This window comes from Mus caroli, unplaced genomic scaffold (assembly GCF_978045245.1).
Source record: "Mus caroli unplaced genomic scaffold, Mus_caroli_1 scaffold_9, whole genome shotgun sequence".
In the NCBI taxonomy this organism is placed as follows: Eukaryota; Metazoa; Chordata; class Mammalia; order Rodentia; family Muridae; genus Mus; species Mus caroli.
Genome location: NW_028227264.1, coordinates 65,355,546 through 65,375,481, shown reverse-complemented (window position 1 = coordinate 65,375,481; position 19,936 = coordinate 65,355,546). Strand labels below are relative to the sequence as shown.

Below are 19,936 nucleotides of genomic sequence, written 5' to 3'. Positions count from 1 at the left end.
CCTGAACTTGGGATCCTCCTGCTTCAGCCTCCTAAATACCGGCTTTGGGGTGATATACCACCACACATATACCTTTTCTTACTCCAACCGAAGAGAACTCAGAATTTCTAAATCAAGAATAGTGATTCAGAGTTCCTGTTCTGCCTACGTGCTCTTGCTGCCTTCATGTCACGCTGCATTATCCCATTTCACCAGACCTAACAGTGCTAAAAATATCTTTAAGCATGGGCTGCAGCAGAAACGCCTGGCTGTTCCATGAGAATATGAAAAGGAAGGATATAAGGATTTACAATTCCCAAGCAAAGCCTTTATTTCTTTAGCAAACTACCAATCTGATACGAACTCCAAAGCCAGTCTCTGGGAGCCTACACAAACACCTGCCTACTGTCAGCCTTCCAAGGAGAGCAGCCTCATCTCTGCAGGAGCCAACATAAGAGTCTGATTTCTGTCTTCTTGGGGGTGGGGGTGGGGGTAATACAAAAGGAAAAAAGGAAGGAATAACCCACAAGCACTCTCAACTGGAGCTTCTAATTGTGCATTCTCTACTGATGGTCAGTCACTACTTTCTATTTCTAGTGTGGCTGGCTGCACAGGAACCCAGGACTTATTAACTTCCTCATTTAGACTTGGCTTTTAATAATAAAGTACTAGAAAGTTAGAGTCTATAAATAACAAGACAAAATTCCTACTCTGCTCAAGAGGAGCCCCAAGAAAAAAGGAATTGGAAACAGAGGATGGACCACAGGAAGCAACTCTCTCTCCAGGGTGTCTTCCAGCAAGTTCTCTACTGACACCCTCCCAGAAATGCTCCAACTATTAACTGCCACCAAAACAAAACAAGCCACATGCAAATTCTCACTCAACAAATAGGTCAGGTTCCTGCAGGGCCATGTTCCTACTGAATCCACAAGCTCCCTCTGCCCTGTGCTGGTCAGAGCTAAAAGTCCTGAGCCTAGTTCTGTCCATAAACAAATTCACTGAGCACACGCACTCTGTGGCTCACAACCATCTGTAACTCTAATGCTACGGGAGTCAATGCCCTCTTCTGGCCTCCAAAGATACCAGGCATGAACATGCACATACATATATGCAGGCCAAATACTCATATACATAAATTCTACCTAGCTCAAGAATCTAAAGGTGTTAACTCTGCTCCATAAATCACCTCTCCAGATAAAATGGGACCTCTTTACATACTGGAGGCCCTCTGCAATCAGAGCTCTGAGGTACACTGCTCAAATTTACGCAATTGGTTTGAAGGAACAAAACCAAAACAAAACCTAGCAGGGAAATATAGTCACCTTCAGTGATTGCTTCCTTTTGGTTCATTCTCAAAAAGCCACATGATTACATGTAATGAGATTTATAACCTACTGCAAAACGCAAATATGTAATAAAAACAAATCAGTCCGTATAAAGGAAACGCACTGTGTACTAGCTCCACATGGGCTTCACTACTGCAAATTATTTATTCAATTAAAGGGAGTAGATAAGGCACTTCAATACCAGAGCTTGTATTTACAGAAGCTGGGACCTGAAAGGTCTGGGCTTCACTTTAGACTCAGCTAGCACTATGACTATTGAACCTCAAAAATATTTTAACTACAGACTTAAAATTCAATCAACACATTTGTTAATATTCAGTTACTGGGAAGCACATTGTGATGTTAATATTAAATAACCAGTATCATTTTTAACAAAATACGTCTCAAATTCGGCAAAACAGGTCATTTCATTCCAAAAAAGATGTAGCCAAGTGGGTTGGAGAGATGGCTCAACAGTTAAGAGCACTGACTGCTCTTCCAGAGGACCCAGGGTTCAGTTCCCAGCCCATCTCCCACCAACTATTGAAAACTTGCTCTTCAAGGTCATCATCTCTAAAACACCCGGCTGAAGAAATCTGAAGTACTCTAAGGCTTTGGGTCATTCAGCAATCAGCAAATTGCACTCCTGTCTCATGCCGAATCCAAACCCGAAAAATGCTCAGTGACTAGGTAGCCCTTTTCGCCTGTCTGCATCACTGTGAGCTGCCTAACACTCGCCCGGTTCATTTTTCCCAAGTGGCTCAGATATACAGAGCTGTCCTATTGCGCTCACACTAACAACAGACCCACTGCATAACCAAACAAGTACTCTTTAGAGACTTTTAAAATACAGTCATTATTGATTGGGAGTGAGTGGCATGTACCAGCCCTTGAGCAGATCTGTTCATAATAATGCCTATTAAACTGTATGGCTTCGTGGGCGTCCCTGTGACCCTTTCAAGCATTCTCGTATTGTACATTGGTGGTGCTCTTCTACCCCCTGCTAGGCACACCCACTCCCTACTTTCCGCATAGGAAACTAGATATTCAATTTCTGTCTTTCTGAGTCTGACTTAGTGCGCTGAAACAGTGCTCTCCAGTCGCAGTCATCCCTCTGCAGGTCACTTGGCCAGACAGTGTCACAGGTGAGTTCATCTTATTCTCTGTCCCTTCTTCTGTCATCAGGGATATTCCACGTGGCAGCTATGACAAGAGAGAAAATAAACCGGGACACGCAGGTATCTCTTCTGTGCACTTGCTTCATTCCGTCTGGGCACATACCCCGTCACGGGAGAGCTGTCTTGTATGGCAGCTATATATTTTTTTTAACTTTTTAAAGAACCTCCATTCTTCTGGTTGTGTGGCTATAATCGTCTGCATCTCTGCCTGCAGCATACAAAGGTTCTTTCTCTGCACATTCTTTTCAACATTTGTTGTACTTTGTGTGGTTCTGATAAACAACCATTCTAACTACGATGAAGTACTATGACATCACAACTGTGATTTGCATTTCCCTAACAGTGTGATGGCACAAGAGTATTTTTAGTGTGACATATTTATTGCCTGAAGCATCTATTCAGGCCATCTTCCCATGATGTCATTAGCATTAAACTAATTGCTATTCTGCTTTAACGTTTTTTGAGTTCTTAAGGATTCTAGGTATCACATTCGTCAGGAGTCTGACAGACACTGAAGACTGTCTCTTAAGCTTTTCAGTCTGCCATAATGCCATCTAAACAATGGATTTATAAACAACAATGGAGAATTTTGCTCTCCAAGATTGGTGGTAAAACTATCCCATTAAAAACAAAATCAGAACTAGCCTAAAATGACCAGTCTCTCACAGGTAAAAAGTTACATTTAGAACCTCTAATTTAGTATAACTTCATATCCTTCTTTATGAATAGTAGCTTAAAAACACTTTGCCAGCAATTATTCTTACTGTAAAAAAAATATATTAAGATGGACACTTTCATTTGCTTGTATATGTAAATGTACACAGTTTAATTTTTTTACATTCACATTTATATCAATATATAGTCAAGAACCTTATTTTGTAGCCTTGGGTCATACCTAAAAATACAGCAGGCAGAGCCTTTGGTGTTTTCTCTAGTCATATTGTACTTTCAAATATTATGCTTAAAAGTTGAAGTTTGTTAATGTATCTCTTAGGAACCAATCTAGTACCATCCACACATAAGCCCAGCAAAGACTAAGGACAGGAACTACAGTGGGGGACACTCTATCCCATGCAGAAAGGAACACTCTCTATGGTTGTTTGATTTTTTTTACTCCCCACCCTCCCACACACACACACCTAAAAACAAAATTCCTTGAGAGCAATGAAGCACTATTCTTTACTGAATTGTGTCAGGAGTTACTCAGGAATGTCAGAAAGTGCATGGAACTAGTGAACGCTACTTGAAAAGGTTCATGTAGTTGTGGTCAAAGACCCTGACCCCATTAGTTTTCATACTGAATATAAAAGCATTTCTCATTAAATTCCTTCAAAATTATTCACAGTATCTAGTGCTGAGGGAAACTACTTCCCTGCAGAGGAAGAATATAGAGTCCTCCTAAGTCTAAAGGAGAAGCAGATTACAGAGGAAAGAGAAAAACACAGCCTGCACAAACCCAACACTGGCCCAGGACAACAGCGAGGACTCAGTTCCCACCACTGCAAACCTAAACATCTCCCCAAGTAGGTCACGCACAGCACTCTACCACTAGAACGACGGAACGAAGCCTCTAAGACCCTTTCTGGATACAGATGTGCAAGCCAGTCCAAGAAAGACAATAGTGGCAGTGTCAGAGCTTTCTAGCACATCGACACCCACTGATGAGGCACTGGAGTCAACCAGACTCCCCTCCCCCACATTCAGAAACATGGCTGAAATCCAAACAAACTTTTGATATAAATATTTGTCGGAAGGAAAGACAATCCAGATGAACTCAGAGACCAGCCAAATGTCCACACCATCCATCACGGGATTTAAAATAATTATGAATGATAACAGGTAATTATGCTCACAATGAGATAAAAACAATGAGAAAGAGCTACGCGAATCAAGCGTTAAACCAGGAAGCTGATCGCTGAGAATGAAGGCAACAGGAACAAAAACACTGAAACTGAAGGCTTCGCTTGCAACTTGCTTACCTTGAAATCAGGTTTTACAGGAAAAAGCAGGGATAAAGTTTTTATTCTTTCTTGTTATCTATAAGTTGTCAGAATAATAAACTGGTGGTCTACCATCTTCCAAAACTGATGCCTACTTCTTAACCTCAAGTTTTCTTTCTCAGTACTACTAAATCGTGTGATCTTGCTGACTTCTGTGGAAATAGACATGATGGTAATATATTCAGAATGTTGGACATATTCCCGTATACTGAGAACTTTTGAAACTTAAAAGGTAAGACTGGAATGCTGTCCTCTCAAAGCACAGCTGTCACCCTCTTGAACTATCATGAGATGAGGTCACCTTTAATAGACCTGCCCAAATCCACCATTAAATTCCCACCACTGAGTAGAAAGGGGCCTGTGAGGCCCCTCCCTCCCCAACGATTTATAAACAGTTAACAACTGGTTAGGAGGTGGGGTTCATAAGGCTCTACCCTCCTGAAGCCTGGCCCATAACCAAGCATTTGTAAACAGTTAACAGTTGCTGGTAGGGAGAGGCTCACAAGCCTCCCCAGTATTTACAGGCAGTTAACACTAACTGGGGGAGGGGCTCATCCGGCCCCGCCCCAACCATGAGGACCCGCCCCCTATGGAATTATAAACAAGGGTGCTGGGGGAGGAGCTTACGAGGCTCCACCCAGCCCCAAGGTCTTCGAGGTGGTTGGCAGTTGCAGGGACAGAAAACCTCACAAAGTCCCCCAGGATTTCCCAGGCAGTTAACAGTTACTAGGAGGTATTTTTGTTTGTTTTTCCTCAGCACCCATACCCAAAGGCCCATGCTTCTGTATATAACCCCAATTTTACACACTAATTTCCAAACTCCACTTGGGTGGAATCCTTTCTTATGTGGAGTAAACAGACATATGTTAATTATCCTCAAATATAAGTTCACACAACACAAAATAACGTTAACAAAAGCTCAGGCTCTGGGAAACCTAGCATTCTGAATGGCGAACAAAGGAAGAGCTCCAAGAAACTCCAGCTAACCTGGAATCCTGCCTAACACACACAAACCCTCTTCCCTAGAACCAGAGGCTCCCAACCTCTTGGTTTCATTTGCCATAGACAGATATACGTTTATAGGGGACAGTTAGTGACACTGCTGTATGCAGAATTTTAGGGGGCAAAACAATAATACACTAATGCCTACATCCCAGGTGAAACGCAGAACTGACTGTAGACAACACCATCCTGCGTTCAGACTTTCCTGCGGCAGCTGTGAAATATTCCTGAAGGATGTTTGGGGAGCTGAAGAGTCGGCTCACTTGCTTCTCTTCCAGAGGACCTGGGGTTTGGTTCCCCGCACTCTACCAGGCAGATCACAACTGCCTGGAACTCCAGCTGTAAGGAATTTGACTCCCTTCTCCTGGCCTCCACGGACACGCTAGCACATACATGGTAAACACACTCTCTCACACACACACACACACAAAATTAAAAATATCTTGGCAACTTAAAGTTTGTTTGTTGAGAATTACTACTATGTAGCATTGGCTGGGCTGGAACCAGCTATATAGACCAGGCTGGCCTCCAGCTCAGAACTTAGCCTGCTGCTGTCTTCCAAATACTGAGACTAAAGGCATGAGCCACCATACCGAAGCCAAAACATAATCTCAAAAATTACCTTAATTTTGCTAGTAGCCCTGTAAGATGACTCAGCAAGTAAAGCCATAACATGTAGACACACACACACACACCAAACTTTAACTTTTTTTAGTTGTTCCTCATGTAAAGATCACTAAGGCACAAGCCTGACAACCACTTAGGTGCCCTCTGACCTCCATACAGGCATGGGGTGCACACACACTCAGTAAGTGTGATACAAATTCCAATCTGGGATTTAGCACCGACATGAAGGTATTAGATGGGTAGACACAACACCCAACACATAGGAGGGGCCACCAACCCACACGGCTGGAGGAGTGAGCAGGAAGATGTGGCCTTATCAAAGCATGCAAACGCGGCAAACTAGAGAGTTTCACTGTTTGGTTTTACGAATGTCCACATGCATGTGTGTGCTTATGTCTGTCAGACTGTATGCCTGTGGAATGGGGCAGAGGCTGCACACCCAGGCCTGGGCAGAGAGGCCAGAAGGAGGCACTGGATCCCTGGGAGCTGGAGTTACAAGCATGACACCCAGCTAGTTAACTGGGTGATGTGAGTCCTCGTGTTTACACAGAAAGCAACCTCTCCAGCTCCCAGAAGTGCCATGCCGAAGTGAAACAGGAGGTATTACTGGAGCTGGGACAGTTAGTGGGACACGGGGGCGGGGGGAAGACCCTGAGGACACAGAAAGAAAGGTACAGGTGAGAGTGGTGAAGAGGAAGGTAGTGTATCATCGGGTGCTGGTGCATCATGACAAAGGGAGACAGGTCTTACAAGGTGTGAATCTTACAAGGAAAGGCAAGCGGAACTTAAACATGTCTTTGAGCCAACTAAGCAAAGAAATGAGAGTTGCATGCAGAACAATAGATCGGATGAGAGAGGACTAGCTAGTTGAAACTGATAACTTACTCTCACTTGAAACTTTAACGGCACTCACCACAGGCAATCAAAATATATGAGACTGTGTGGGTGGTATTGGTGGAGCACACCTTTAGTCCCAGGACTCAGAGGGCAGAGGCAAGTCTGAGTCTGAGGCCAGCCTGGACTACACAGTGAGACCTCATCTCAAAGAGCCCACATGTCTCAGTGGTTAAGAGCACTGACTGCTCTTCCAGAGGTCCTGAGCTCAATTCCCAGCACCCACACGGCGGCTCACACCCATCCCCTCTTACTACATGCCCCCACACAGCTCCCTTTCTCTTGTGTTAATCACGTTCCCCTCATTTTCTCCAGACCCCCAAGTCAGTATTACCCTAACTAACATGCGGCTGATTCACCTCACACAAAAAGCATCAGTCCTCTTGTCAGTTCTGGCATTCACTGTACCTGTCATCAGATGACCCAATGGGCAAGTCACTACACGAAACACGTTACACCTTTTCTGCTATGATAGCCATGACAGAGACAGGCTGCCTTGCAGAACGAAGGCCACAAAATTCCTTAAATGCTAACCCAGGATTCAAATTCATGGCTCATATCACAACGTTTAGAGAGGACAGATTTACAGCCTCTATTTTATCTCTGATGTCAAGGTCATCTACTACAAATACGGAGTAAAATGAGTTGGAAACTTTGAGGAGAATAAAAGTCTAAAAGAAAAGGAAAAAAAAAAAAACATGAAAACTAAAAGCACTAGCCAGTAAAATATTAAAGGACTGCCAGGCAAAATTAGGAACTACTAAAACAGAATGAAATAGGTATGCTCATAATGTCTCTGACCCAGCTGTGAACTTCTCATGGCGCAGATGAGAAGTGCAAATGTGGTCCACAGACTAATGGCTCTGAACAACAAACAGACTGGGGAGACAATTTGCCCTGTTGTGCGCTTCTGGGTACTATGTAGACAGTTTTGGTGTCAAGCCTTCAGGAAAAGGGTTACCTAGAGGCACCAGTAAATAAAGGACAGTCTCCTCAGAGAATCATCCCCTCCCAATTGTCAACAGGGTTAAAGGGAAACCTGGCTGAGCTTGGTGGCCATGCCTTTAATCCCAGCACTCAGGAGGCAGAGGCAGGCAGATCTCTGTGAGTTGAGGGTCCGCCTGATTTACATAGTGAGTTCCAGGACAGCCAGAACTACAAAGAGAAACTGAGTCTTCCCCCCAAAAAACAAGAGAAACCTGCTGTTGGATTCCTAAGAAGGAGGAGGGATCCAAAGATGTTCATGAGACTTCAGGTAACAGACCGTGAAGGTAGAAAATGCAAAAAATTTTACAGTGTGAAGGATCCAAGATGCCAGCAAGGACAGAGTGGACCCTTGTTGCTGCCCGAGGGCTGATATTCCATCAGCGAGGGCCACTGCTGCTGAGCATACAGGCTGGAAACTCAGAGTGCATCCATGAAGTAACCAGCTACCCGGGAAGACAGTGATGGTCCAACAACCTCCAGAGCCTTCCTATGCCAGGGCAGGCTGTCTGTCTTACATGCCAAGAAAAATTGCCACGAAGGAAGCAAATCACAAAGGACAAGCAGCTGAGCTGAATTAGGGCAGGAGCAGGAGGCAGAGACCTTGGCAGCGTACTGCCGTGGCCCTGGGGCAGTGTTCCGCCAGCTTGCCAGCCAAGCACCACTACGTCGTAAAAGTGAAGTAGGATCAAGAATATTTCACATTTATCGACTCATTTATTCCATGCTTGACATTTATAAGAAAGGTTTACTATTCCAATATGGAGAACACGAAGAAACTGAGAGACAGAGGTTTAAAAAAAAAAAAAAAAAGTGTGTGCAGCCACACCATGGGCTGCAGAGCTGGGGGTCAGAGAATGACCTCATTCCACATCCATGCTTTTATGAACTGACACACCAATAGCCATGAGTGTACGTACACACACACACACACACACACACACACTATGAGATGGGAATGAGCCTACTGGTTACACAGTCTCAGTAGGCTACAGCCACCACCCAGAGTAAGATAGAGGAACGTTTGCTTTGGCTGAAGCAAGCCTGCTTCTACACAGCACAGTGGCAACCTACCAGACCTACAGAGCTCCTTGCCATGAGCCTCCAGCTGGCTTTAGCCCTCCTCATTTTTTTTAACCATTTCCTCCCTCTCCACTTAATCTGACTCCCGGAAACTTGAGACTGTAGTGTGTTAATACTCTGTGTGGCATTTTAACATGAAGAGTACTAAGGCACTGCACAGAGACCTCCCATACTTCTCTCTGTTCTTTCAGTCACCAGGCCATGACTTCATAGAGAACTGCTTAGAATAAACAGAAGAGGAAGAAAGAAAGCACTGGAACTTCAGGTTTCTTGTTCCTCTCTGTGGCCTACAAAGGAGGAGGATAAATTAAATTGGGGGGGGGGGACTAAGTTATTTTCATGTAGCCCACTGGTCTCAACTTCATTATCCTCCTGCCTCAGCCTTCTAAGGGTTGGGATTGCAGACCTGTACCACCAGGCCCAGATCTTGTCTCTGCCATGAAGAGTCCCTTTACTGCAGCTTTAGCGTTCAGAGGCAACACCTACACAGGCACCGCTCTATTTCAGTCGCTGGGGAACCTTGAAGATTATTTCCCAGATCAACTCCACTTAACAAGCAGCCTCAGGGGAAAAGGAAGTCAGAACTCCAGACTCTGCAGACAAATAAGGCAACTTCAAGAAAGCTCGGAGAGCAAATCTCCTTCTGTGAGAGTCCCAAGAGGAAGTTTCACTGCCAAGTTCAAAAAACAAAAGAGCTTATTTGTCACAAGGGGGATTCCATTCTAAATGGGGGGGGGGGGGGGGAGGGAGATAGCAGACTCCTGCTTGACTCCCTTGTCCTTATAGCAAATACCTTTTAAACCACATTAAACCATAATGATCATGTTTTCTTTCGGAGACAAGCCAAACGGAGGTTCTTTCCCATGCAAACCAAATGTGAATATCAAATTAGCCAAAGTCAGAAAAAAATTGTTAAAACCTACAATGGAGATTCAAGAACGCAATGGGGGTGGGGGTGGGGGGAAGCTGGAGAGATGGCTTAGTGGTTAAGAGCGCTGGCTGCTCTTCCAGAGGTCCTGAGTTCAATTCCCAGCAACCGCACGGTGGCTCACAGCCATCTGTAATGAGATCCGATGCTCTCTTCTGGTGTGTCTGAGGACAGCTACAGTGTACCAATATGCATTAAATAAATAGATTTTAAAAAAATAAAAGAACGCAATGAGATAAATAAGAAATGATCCTTTAAACCGGGCAGCTGCATGGCACACGCCTTTAGTCCTGGCACCCAGGAGGCAGACAGATGCAGGTGGATCTGAGGAGGCCAACCTGGTCTGCAGAGTGAGTTCCAGGACAGCCAGGGCTGTCACATAGAAACCCTGTCTCTACTCACCCCTCCCTGCAAAAGAAAAGATGCAATCCTTTAAATTGTAACAAAAGGAGGCTGGAGAGACAGTTCGATGATTAAGAGTACTGGCTGAGCCGGGCGGGGTGGCGCATGCCTTTAATCCCAGCACTCGGGAGGCAGAGGCAGGCGGATTTCTGAGTTCAAGGCCAGCCTGGTCTACAAAGTGAGTGCCAGGACAGCCAGGGCTACACAGAGAAACCCTGTCTCTAAAAACCAAAAAAAAAAAAAAAAAAAAGAAAATGGAGAAATGCATGTTATATTCCAAATTCCAGATGCTACCACACAAAACACCCATACGAACACAACAATTTTTTTAATGTAAGAAAAAGGAAAAATGCATATTATGTTCCAAACTCCAGGTGCTACCTACAAAATGCAGATGACGAAGGCAAAAAAAGCAACCTAGAAAGTCAGGCACAGTTTGCTTGAAGACTCAACAGTCACAAGGTCCACACCGTCAGGCTGACGGCCACAGCTAATGGTCACATGTTCAGGTGTAGCTACAAAGAGAGAACCGGAAGCCTGAGCTCTCTCCATTTCTTGTTTTTAACTTCACCCTTCCTGGCCTCTTTTCCTCGTGGTGAGCTGGAAACTCGGGGTGATGCATTTACTTCCCAGCTGTTGTTTTGTTTTATGGGAGACATGGTGTTCAGTGCAGTGCATAGGTGGCCTTAAAGCCCTGGAAGTTCTGCTGAGGTTATACTCAACCTTTTAACGGTGTATTTACAGCAGAAAAATCTAAGTGGACTCTGTTAAAATCTAGGTTAAATTAGAAGCTATTTTTAAGTAGGAAAAAAAAGTACATACTATTAAAATAATATCCAACAGCACCTAAGAGAAAAAAAAGTTCTACTTTCACCTATAAATTAATTTCTGACCAGGCCATTTTTATGGCCCAGGTAAGTGGCCACTATAAATGGAAGTAATGAGCTCACACAAAGCCGGGAGGAGGAAGGCAAGGCTAGAATTTCCCAAGATGACTTTAAGAGAATTTTCTAGGGCAGGGAGATGGCTCAACACATACACAAGTCACTCACTGCCAAGCCTGTCAACCTGCAGCGGACCCTGCATGGAAGGGAGAACCTCAACACACACACACACACACACACACACACACACACACACACACACACACGGTGTGGTACACAAGTCCTGACACTTGTTCCTAAAGCACAGTTTAGAGACAGAGGGTATTTTTCTTTTCTTTTCTTTTCTTTTCTTTTTAGGGTTTTTTTATTAGATATTTTCTTTACATACATTTCTTTTTTTTTAAGATTTATTTATCATTATATCTAAGTACACTGTAGTTGTCTTCAGACACACCAGAAGAGGGCATCAGATCTCATTACAGATGGTTATGAGCCACCATGTGGTTGCTGGGATTTGAACTCAGTGCTCTTAATCGCTGAGCCATCTCTCCAGCCCTCTTTATATACATTTCAAATTTCAAATGCTATCCGGAAAGTTCCCTATACCTTCCCCCCGCCCTGCTCCCCTACCCACTCACTCTCACTGTACTGGGGCATATAAAGTTTGCAATACCAAGGGGTCTCTCTTCCCAGTGATGGTCCACTAGGCCATCTTCTGCTACATATACAGCTAGAAACATGAGCTCTGGGGTTACTGGGTAGTTCATATTGTTATTCCACCTATAGGGTTCCAGACCCCTTCAGCTCCTTGGGTGCTTTCTCTAGCTTCTCCATTGGGGGCCCTGTGTACCATCTTATAGATGACTGTGAGCATCCACTTCTGTATTTTGCCAGGCACTGGCATAGCCTCATACGAGACAGCTATACCAGGGTCCCTTCAGCAAAATCCTGCTGGTATATGCAATAGTGGAGGGTATTTTTCTTACAATGGGGGAGGGCAGTCAGACAATAACAAGGACAGGCAGGAGTGGGGTGCTGTCATGACACATCACGGAAACACACACACACTTACTTCCTGAGGCCATTCATTAAAAAAAAAAAAAAAAAAAACAAGTATCAAGGACTGTAACCCATCTGTGCTACCTCAATCCATGTCCGATCAAGGGAACAGTGATTTAAGAAAATGGTTAACTGATTTCAGGTCTGTGTCAAGACATTTACAAAGATGTTTTCTCATGTCAGACTCAAGCACAAGACCAGAAACGAAAAGAAAAGAGGCAAGAAAGAGAGAGAAGGACCGAGACAGTCTGAACTCCAGAGGAGTGAAAGAGAGCTGAGTCAATGCACTCTGAAGACCCAATAGAGCGGCTCCTGTGTGCACTCCAGGGTTCCCGCTCCCCAGAGAGACATTCTAATTTTTGCCTATATAAAAACTACCAGCTCTTCCAGGGCTCAAGCAGTTGAAATAAATGCCTGCATTCAATCAAGATAACTCCGCATACACAGGGCTAGGCTAGCAAGAAGGGCAATGCCCGGGTTCACAGAGTAACTGAGGAAACCAGACAATCAACTCTACAGTCACAGCTGAGTCTGGCCATAATAAAAATCATACATACGTTGGGCTAGCCCCTATTCTAAACACATCAAAGCAGTCATTCCTCAAGAAGACGCTGCTAACTTGCCCTTGACTGCAAACCACCCCTCCAAGATCAGCATCAGGAAGTGGTCTGGCAGACTGAGAAGCGCTCACTCCAAAATCCTCATAGTCACTCACCGACAATGCTTGTAACCACTTCACAGAGTAGACTGTTGTTGTTCTAGCTGCTCTGTTGGTTTTTTGAGACAGGGTCTCTCTATGTAGCCCTGGCTGCCCTGGAGTTCACTCTACAGAGACCAGGCTGGCCTCGAACTCAGAGCCAACTGTCTCTGCCTCCAGAGTGCTGGGAATGAAAGGTGTGCATCGCCAGGCCTACCCCTCAAGTTTACTGTTGAAAGCACACTGTAAGAAGACAGGCATGAAGGCATGGCGGTCTCTATAATAAAAATGCCACATTACTCAGCACAGTGAAAGCCCACACGCTGTTCCTCAAATGTCAATGAAACAACCTGACACACAGCCAGGCTTGAATCTGATGGACACCCAGAATGAAGCCACAGGCACCAGATCTGAGGCAGGCAGAGTGTCAAGGCCTGAGTAAAAGAGCAACCGGCACCACTCCTCTGACCTCCCATCCTTAGACAACAGCCTCAAACAGGGCCTCGAATACGTGAGGGGGAACCTCCTGTTTAATATTAAATCAACTTTTATGCCCCTAGTAAAATAAAAAATGTCAACATTTTAACCCTTCTGAAAACTGTTTACCTTTATAAGAGTTGTGGTGGTCACGCTGTCTCTTCACAGCAAGGAAATCCAAACTAAAACACTGCTATCATCTCAGACTTGAAACTTCCGAAGCGCACAGGAATACATGAGACTCACTTAGAGCTCCTTTAGCTCCAGTCAAAGCATGAAGGTAGAATGACGTCATTCACATACATTCAAACTGCACACTCCATACTGATCCTGGTGACCTGTATGTGCCCCCCACACACACCAAAAGGTAAGAGTGTATCACAGAGCTTACATCACACGTAAGTTACTCAGAATAATGGCTGCACAGCATAGTCTGCTGCATGACTAACAGGCATGAACAGGCTAAGATTTCAGCCCCTACTGACTCTTTCCCCACCCCCTTTCCCAGCACTCTCAGGAGGATCCCATCTGAGGCAGATACACGCAAAAGCTGCAGGGCTGTTGGAATGGCATACCTCTTGCTTCCTTCTGATCTCCCCTTCAGATAACTATGTCCTTTCATCCAGAAATACATCATTTACAGATACCTCAATTTTCCCAGCCATTCTCTCTCCACTGATAATAAAACCCCTGGGTTCTTTCTGCCCGGCCAGAAAGCCACTCTAGTCTCCAAGGAGAAACTTTCTCCTCTGCCCAGGGTCCAGGAAAACTTTGTGGTTCAGAGAAAGGAGCCTACCCCTCCGTCCGGCTGAGCATCAGGGTGGTCTTCACATTTCTAGCTGCAAGCCCCTATGAGCCCTAAACTCTAATGCTGCATAAGGAAACAAGCCAACCGCCCATCAACAAATGTGCAGGGTCCCGCTAACTAGTGTCAACCCTGCTGCCAGCACCTAGCGGAGAGATCTTGGGCAGGAATCATCTTGTATCGTTGCAAATAACTGTATTTCCTCTGCTCTTGGTCCACAACAATCAGCTCCAGTCCCAACCCTAAACTTAAGTCAAACGTGTAAGTAAAACTTACTGAAGACCAAGGAGAACAAGGTAGTTATTGATGAAAACTCGCAGCCTTCATATCAAATGAAAACACATTTTTAAGCCCCCAACCACAAAAGTATAACGGAAAAATAAATTAAAAAAAAAAAAGACCAACCTGAATGAAATCTTCTAGATTTCATCTGTACCTAGAGTTACGGGTGGTTGTGGGCTACCATGCACGTGTTAGGATACAAACCTGAGTCCTCTGCAGGAGCAGCGAGTGCTCTTCATCACTGAGCCATCTCTCCCAGACCCCCTTATTTCCTTCTAAATGACACTAAATCTAAGGCCCTGTACAAACTTAAGTCATTTTCCTACAAATGGGACTTTTCCATCAAATTTCCACTCATCAACAAAACCGCCTGATAACACGCTTTCCGTTGTAGAGCAGGACGGAAGAGGGGAAGAAAGGCAACAGAGAAAGAAGCACACGAGTATTCAAAAATGCCGCTCAGTGCACATGCTGCTGTCATACTGTGTGCACAGGGAGTGCGGGCAGCAGCATGCGTGCGAGTCAAGGGACAGTTTCTAGTTGATTCTCTTCTCACCAAGGGTTCCCAGATTAAAGCTCAGGTCACTTGCACAGCCAACACTGACCTTACCTCACCAGCCCAAGTCCAGCGAGAAGGCTTCAGGGTAAAGGTCTTTAGCACCAAGTCTGACAACCTGAGTTTGAACCCGGGACGCAAATGGTGGGAAGAGAGGAGGGCTTCTGAGTCATCCTCTGATATACATACACATGCACAGAAATCAAATAGAAAAAAAAAAAAAAAAGAAAGAAAGAAAGAAAGTAAGTAAGTTAGTAAAAAGTGCTGACCTGGGGAATGTTTTACTCACTGTGTTGAAATAGCATGCCAATGGTGACCAAGAAAACACACTTTATTCACTAAGCTATACAAGTATTAATTACAGACAGGAACTGTGAAATGTATCATAAGACCCGGACTGCATGAAGACACTTGAGGTCAGAACCACTGTTAGGAATTTACCACAGTGCAAATTTCCTTCCAGGTCCATATACCCAGTCAGGTACCCCCCCAAACCCCAGCAGCTCCTTACTGCAGAGCAGTAATGCACTGAGTACTGAAGGAGGCCTATTGCCATCGCCCTAGGCACAGGGAAAGCACAGCGGAGTCTTTTACTTAACATAGGATATGTGTTCACAACCTGCCAGTCCTCAGCTCCCCCTCCACCTGCCACCGCCACTGTAAAACAGTCTTTGCTAAACTATCTTTCTTTCTTTCTTTCTTTCTTTGCTGTTTGTTTTTTGGAGTTCACAGAAACAGACTCAAATTTTGGAAGTAAAAACAACAAAGTCTGGGCTGCATGTGCAGCTCAATGGTACTGGCAGTGGCTGGAGATGAAGCCCCACAATACCACGAGCTATCACAAGCTACCAAGAGCTACCACCACAGTGGCCTAGGGAGCTGTTTTCAAAGACTTCTACTCAAGTGAGGATGGGATTCCTGACTTTACCACAGGAAAGAATTTCAGAATGAAACCAAGTGAGGCAGATGTTTTTCAAAAGGAGAATTAATACTAATTTACGTATAAAGGTTAATAGAGAGGAGCGTGGAAGAAAACTAAGTGACAAGCCTGGAGGGGATATGAGTGTCTTCTCTCTAAGAATCAAGCAAGTCACATTTAGATGTCTTAGCAGTGGCCATCTATAGGATTTGGTGACATCCTGAAGTGCTGTCAGGAAACATTTCACCATTTCTGGCCAATGAGATCCTGAGATGGTGCTGGAGGGGCTGTGGTAGGAATATAGGCAGATAGCACAAGCCCAGGTCACGAGCCAGGTCACAAGTGCAGCACAAGGTGCCCTTACTGTAAACAGAGAGCTTTTATTCCTAGAAGTCTGTAGGTTTACAGCTGAGAAAGGAGAGAGGGTCATAAAGGCTTTGGCCTGAAGCACAGCTCATGGCTATCTTAACATCCTTATTTGGAAGGTCTTTATATAAAAGAAAGTCTCTGTATAACAACCTCCATAGCAAATGCTCATCAGTGAGCTGGAATTCTCAGCTGCAGAAACTTCAAACTCCGGAGGAAGGGGGCTTCCTCCGCTTCTCCTCTCACCCCCTCTTTCTATCCTACCTCCATGGAGCCCTTGACTAGCATGTGCCAAGGCCCTGAGTTTGATCCCATGCACTGCGTTAAGTAAAATAAAATTTTAATTTGGGGTTCAGGTCCAAATTCTGCAAGATCATTCAGAGAACGAGACAACCGTTGCTCCTTACGGACCATGCATCGGGCAATATGCCAAGAGCTAAAAGGCATTATTATCTAGAGAGAGCTCAAATCACTCAGCGTGAAGTAGTGCCATCACATGCACTTTGCAAATGGTACTGGGTCTGAAGAGCCAAGCAAACAAACCCAGCTCCTGGAGGATGGCGCCCTGAGGACAGAGAGCCTGGGAAATGAATGGGCCTCGGGCAGCCAGGTTCCAAGAGCTCACACCCACCGTTAATCCTTCAGAAATCTACAGGAGATAATAGCCACTTAGCTGTCTTAGCTGTCTTAGGGCAGTAACTAGAATGAGGTTCTGTTCGGGCTTGGGGCTTTTAGTTCAACTTAGGTCAATTCGGTATAGACAGCAAACTGTACTCTCACTGCAATCTTTACTTTTTAAAAAAAGGGAAATCATTAATGATTAAAGGGCTTTGACAAAAGGCATGGTTGCACTGCAGGGCTGGGAGCAGGAGAGCAATTAGGAGACCCTTTCTGTGAAGCCTGGAAGACAGTGGACAGATGACCTGGGTGATCTGCAGAGATCTATCAGCACAGCACTGCTCCAACACCAAAGTCTTCTTCACCCACCCTAAGCCCTGTCCAATCCCTCTGCCACCCTCCTCATCCTACACTCCAACACCCCAGTTGCAGGCGAGCTGAATGAAGACAGCACAAGGTGACCCATGTTTGTTTGTTCTTTGTTGCAAACCCCGAGTGTTCGGTTGGCTCCCGCCTTGACTCTAATTCTCTGGCTGTTAACCAACCTGCTCTCTGACAAGCAGACAGCTGAGCTATGCTCCTCCAACCTTCTCAGCAGCTCCTGGAACTACCTGGTCTCCAGCACAGCCTTCTCTGAAATCTAGATCATTCTGAAATGGATTCAAGAGGTATGGGTGAGCTATGTCCTGTTCCCCCAGCCTGCCTCCTCAATAAGTCCCACTTGAACTGCTAAAAGCCACACTCTGCCAAGACATTAGACTGGTCGGCCCATGACCGCTGATTTGGGTTCTATTCAGCACTTTTTGGTTGATTTGATAAATTGTGCCCTGAGGGCAAATGCCACGGGATCATGAACAGCCTGCTTCTGCGCCTTCTCTGGTATAAATAGCCATTCGAAATCCTAAGGCTGGGTGTGTACAGGCACTGAGACCAAAACAGTGAAACAGGACAGACAACATTCCTGAAGTAACAACCTACAGCATAATTGGAGGAAGAAGAGACAGACAATAAGAACAGAAGCTTACAATGGAGTAAGGTAATCCATTCGAGGCTAGGTGAGATTGGGTAATTGGTGACAGAGATGCCTTGGAATCTGGACCACACTAAGTAGACAGTCTGAGGAGCAGTGTTTAGTCAGAATCTCCAGCTGAACCTGCCAGGTGCTCGTCTTGAAACAGGGAACAGCGAAGGCCCCAGGGAAGGAAGTACAATGCTAGGTTCACAGGATCAGGAAGAGGGCAGAGAGATAGTAACCCATCAATTTTGGAAACACAAGGAGATCAGTGCACACGGGGTTCCGTGAGCCAAGATAGAATCTAACCAGAGCTTGGGGAAGCCACAGGTCATGGAAGAGGGTAAGCGGCAGGACCCTCTCACGTACGTACTGGAAAGCCCACTCTGCTTGCTGTGCCAGGCGACCAGGAGATTGTGGATGAGAAGGCTCGCTGATTCAGAAAGGTAGAATTTAATGACAGAGAGCAAGAGAAATGAGGTCACATCATGATATACAATTTCCTTTTTCCCATCCATGGTTTCTGGCCCCCAAGGCAGGGCCACAGAAACTCTAATCTTTCCCACCCTTTCTGCCTTAAGCTGCTCATACTACTCCTCCCAGTGCCCACCCCCTGCTGACAGTGGGTTGTAGCATCTCCCTCTCTCAGAGGCCCTACCCATACCGTCTAAAAAGAAATACTGACAGACAGCCAAGAAAGTTAAAGCAGACAGTCTCTGGAGCAGGGTCTTCCCCCAGACTACAGCCAGGGAACTGCCTCTATCTTTACGCATCTTGACATGGCTATCCACACTTCAAACATTACAATGCAAGGACATCTCAAGAACAGACAGCACTGGGGAGTCTCTAAATACTAGACACACCTCAGCTGGCACAGAAGGGCACGGTGCCCTTTCCCATACCTTACCCTAGGCCTTTTTCTATCCTTTAGGTTTTGGTTTTTTGGTTTTTTTTTTTTTTTGTTTTTTGTTTTTTGTTTTGGTTTTTTTTTTTTGGTTTTTCGAGACAGGGTTTCTCTGTGTAGCCCTGGCTGTCCTGGAACTCACTCTGTAGACCAGGCTGGTCTCGAACTCAGAAATCACCTGCCTCTGACTCCCAAGTGCTGGGATTAAAGGTGAGCACCACCACTGCCCAGCTGGCCTTTTTCTCTTTGCAAGTAACTGATAACACTGAGATTCTGAGCTGCCAAGGGTATCTACTGAGCACTGGAAAAACCTGGCAGGGGCTGACGCAACACAAGACAGCTGGGGCGGGGAGAGAGGACTGAAAAAGAAAAGGGCACAGAGCTGGGCGTGGTGGCGCACGCCTTTAGTCCCAGCACTCGGGAGGCAGAGGCAGGTGGATTTCTGAGTTCGAGGCCAGCCTGTCTACAAAGTGAGTTCCAGGAGAGCCAGGGCTATACAGAGAAACCCTGTCTCAAAAAAAAAAAAAGAAAGAAAGAAAGAAAGAAAGAAAGAAAGAAAGAAAGAAAGAAAGAAAGAAAGAAAGAAAGAAAGAAAAGGGCACAGAGAAGAGATGCAAGTAGCTGAATGGGTCTCAGGGTCTCACAACCTGACAGACAGGGTGAAGGGGACATCTACACACCCGGCCTGTGACCTGTGCTGGTAAAGAACCAGCCTGTGACCTGTGCAATCTGACAGTGCCAACTGGACTAGCAGACTCCTGGCTAGGGCCTGCTGTAGAACCGACTGCGGCTAGCCCTTCTGTGTCTCCCCCCGCACCCCACAAGCTCTTTTTACCTGTTCTATTTTCCCCATAGGAGACCCAGGGTCACCTTTTTGGAGGAGCTGAGGTTTGTTCCTTCAAAAAGAACAGTTTCTCCCTTCCTTTTTAATTTCCTCAAATCAGTATACGTGGCA

The 19,936-nt window shown here is 45.3% G+C and overlaps 1 protein-coding gene across 2 annotated transcripts in view; it reads right to left on the bottom strand.

Moving 5' to 3' along the window:
- Jmjd1c (jumonji domain containing 1C) overlaps positions 1-19,936 on the bottom strand; it is a 155,083-nt gene that overhangs the window by 126,258 nt on the left and 8,889 nt on the right. The gene's annotated exons all lie outside the window — the stretch shown is intronic.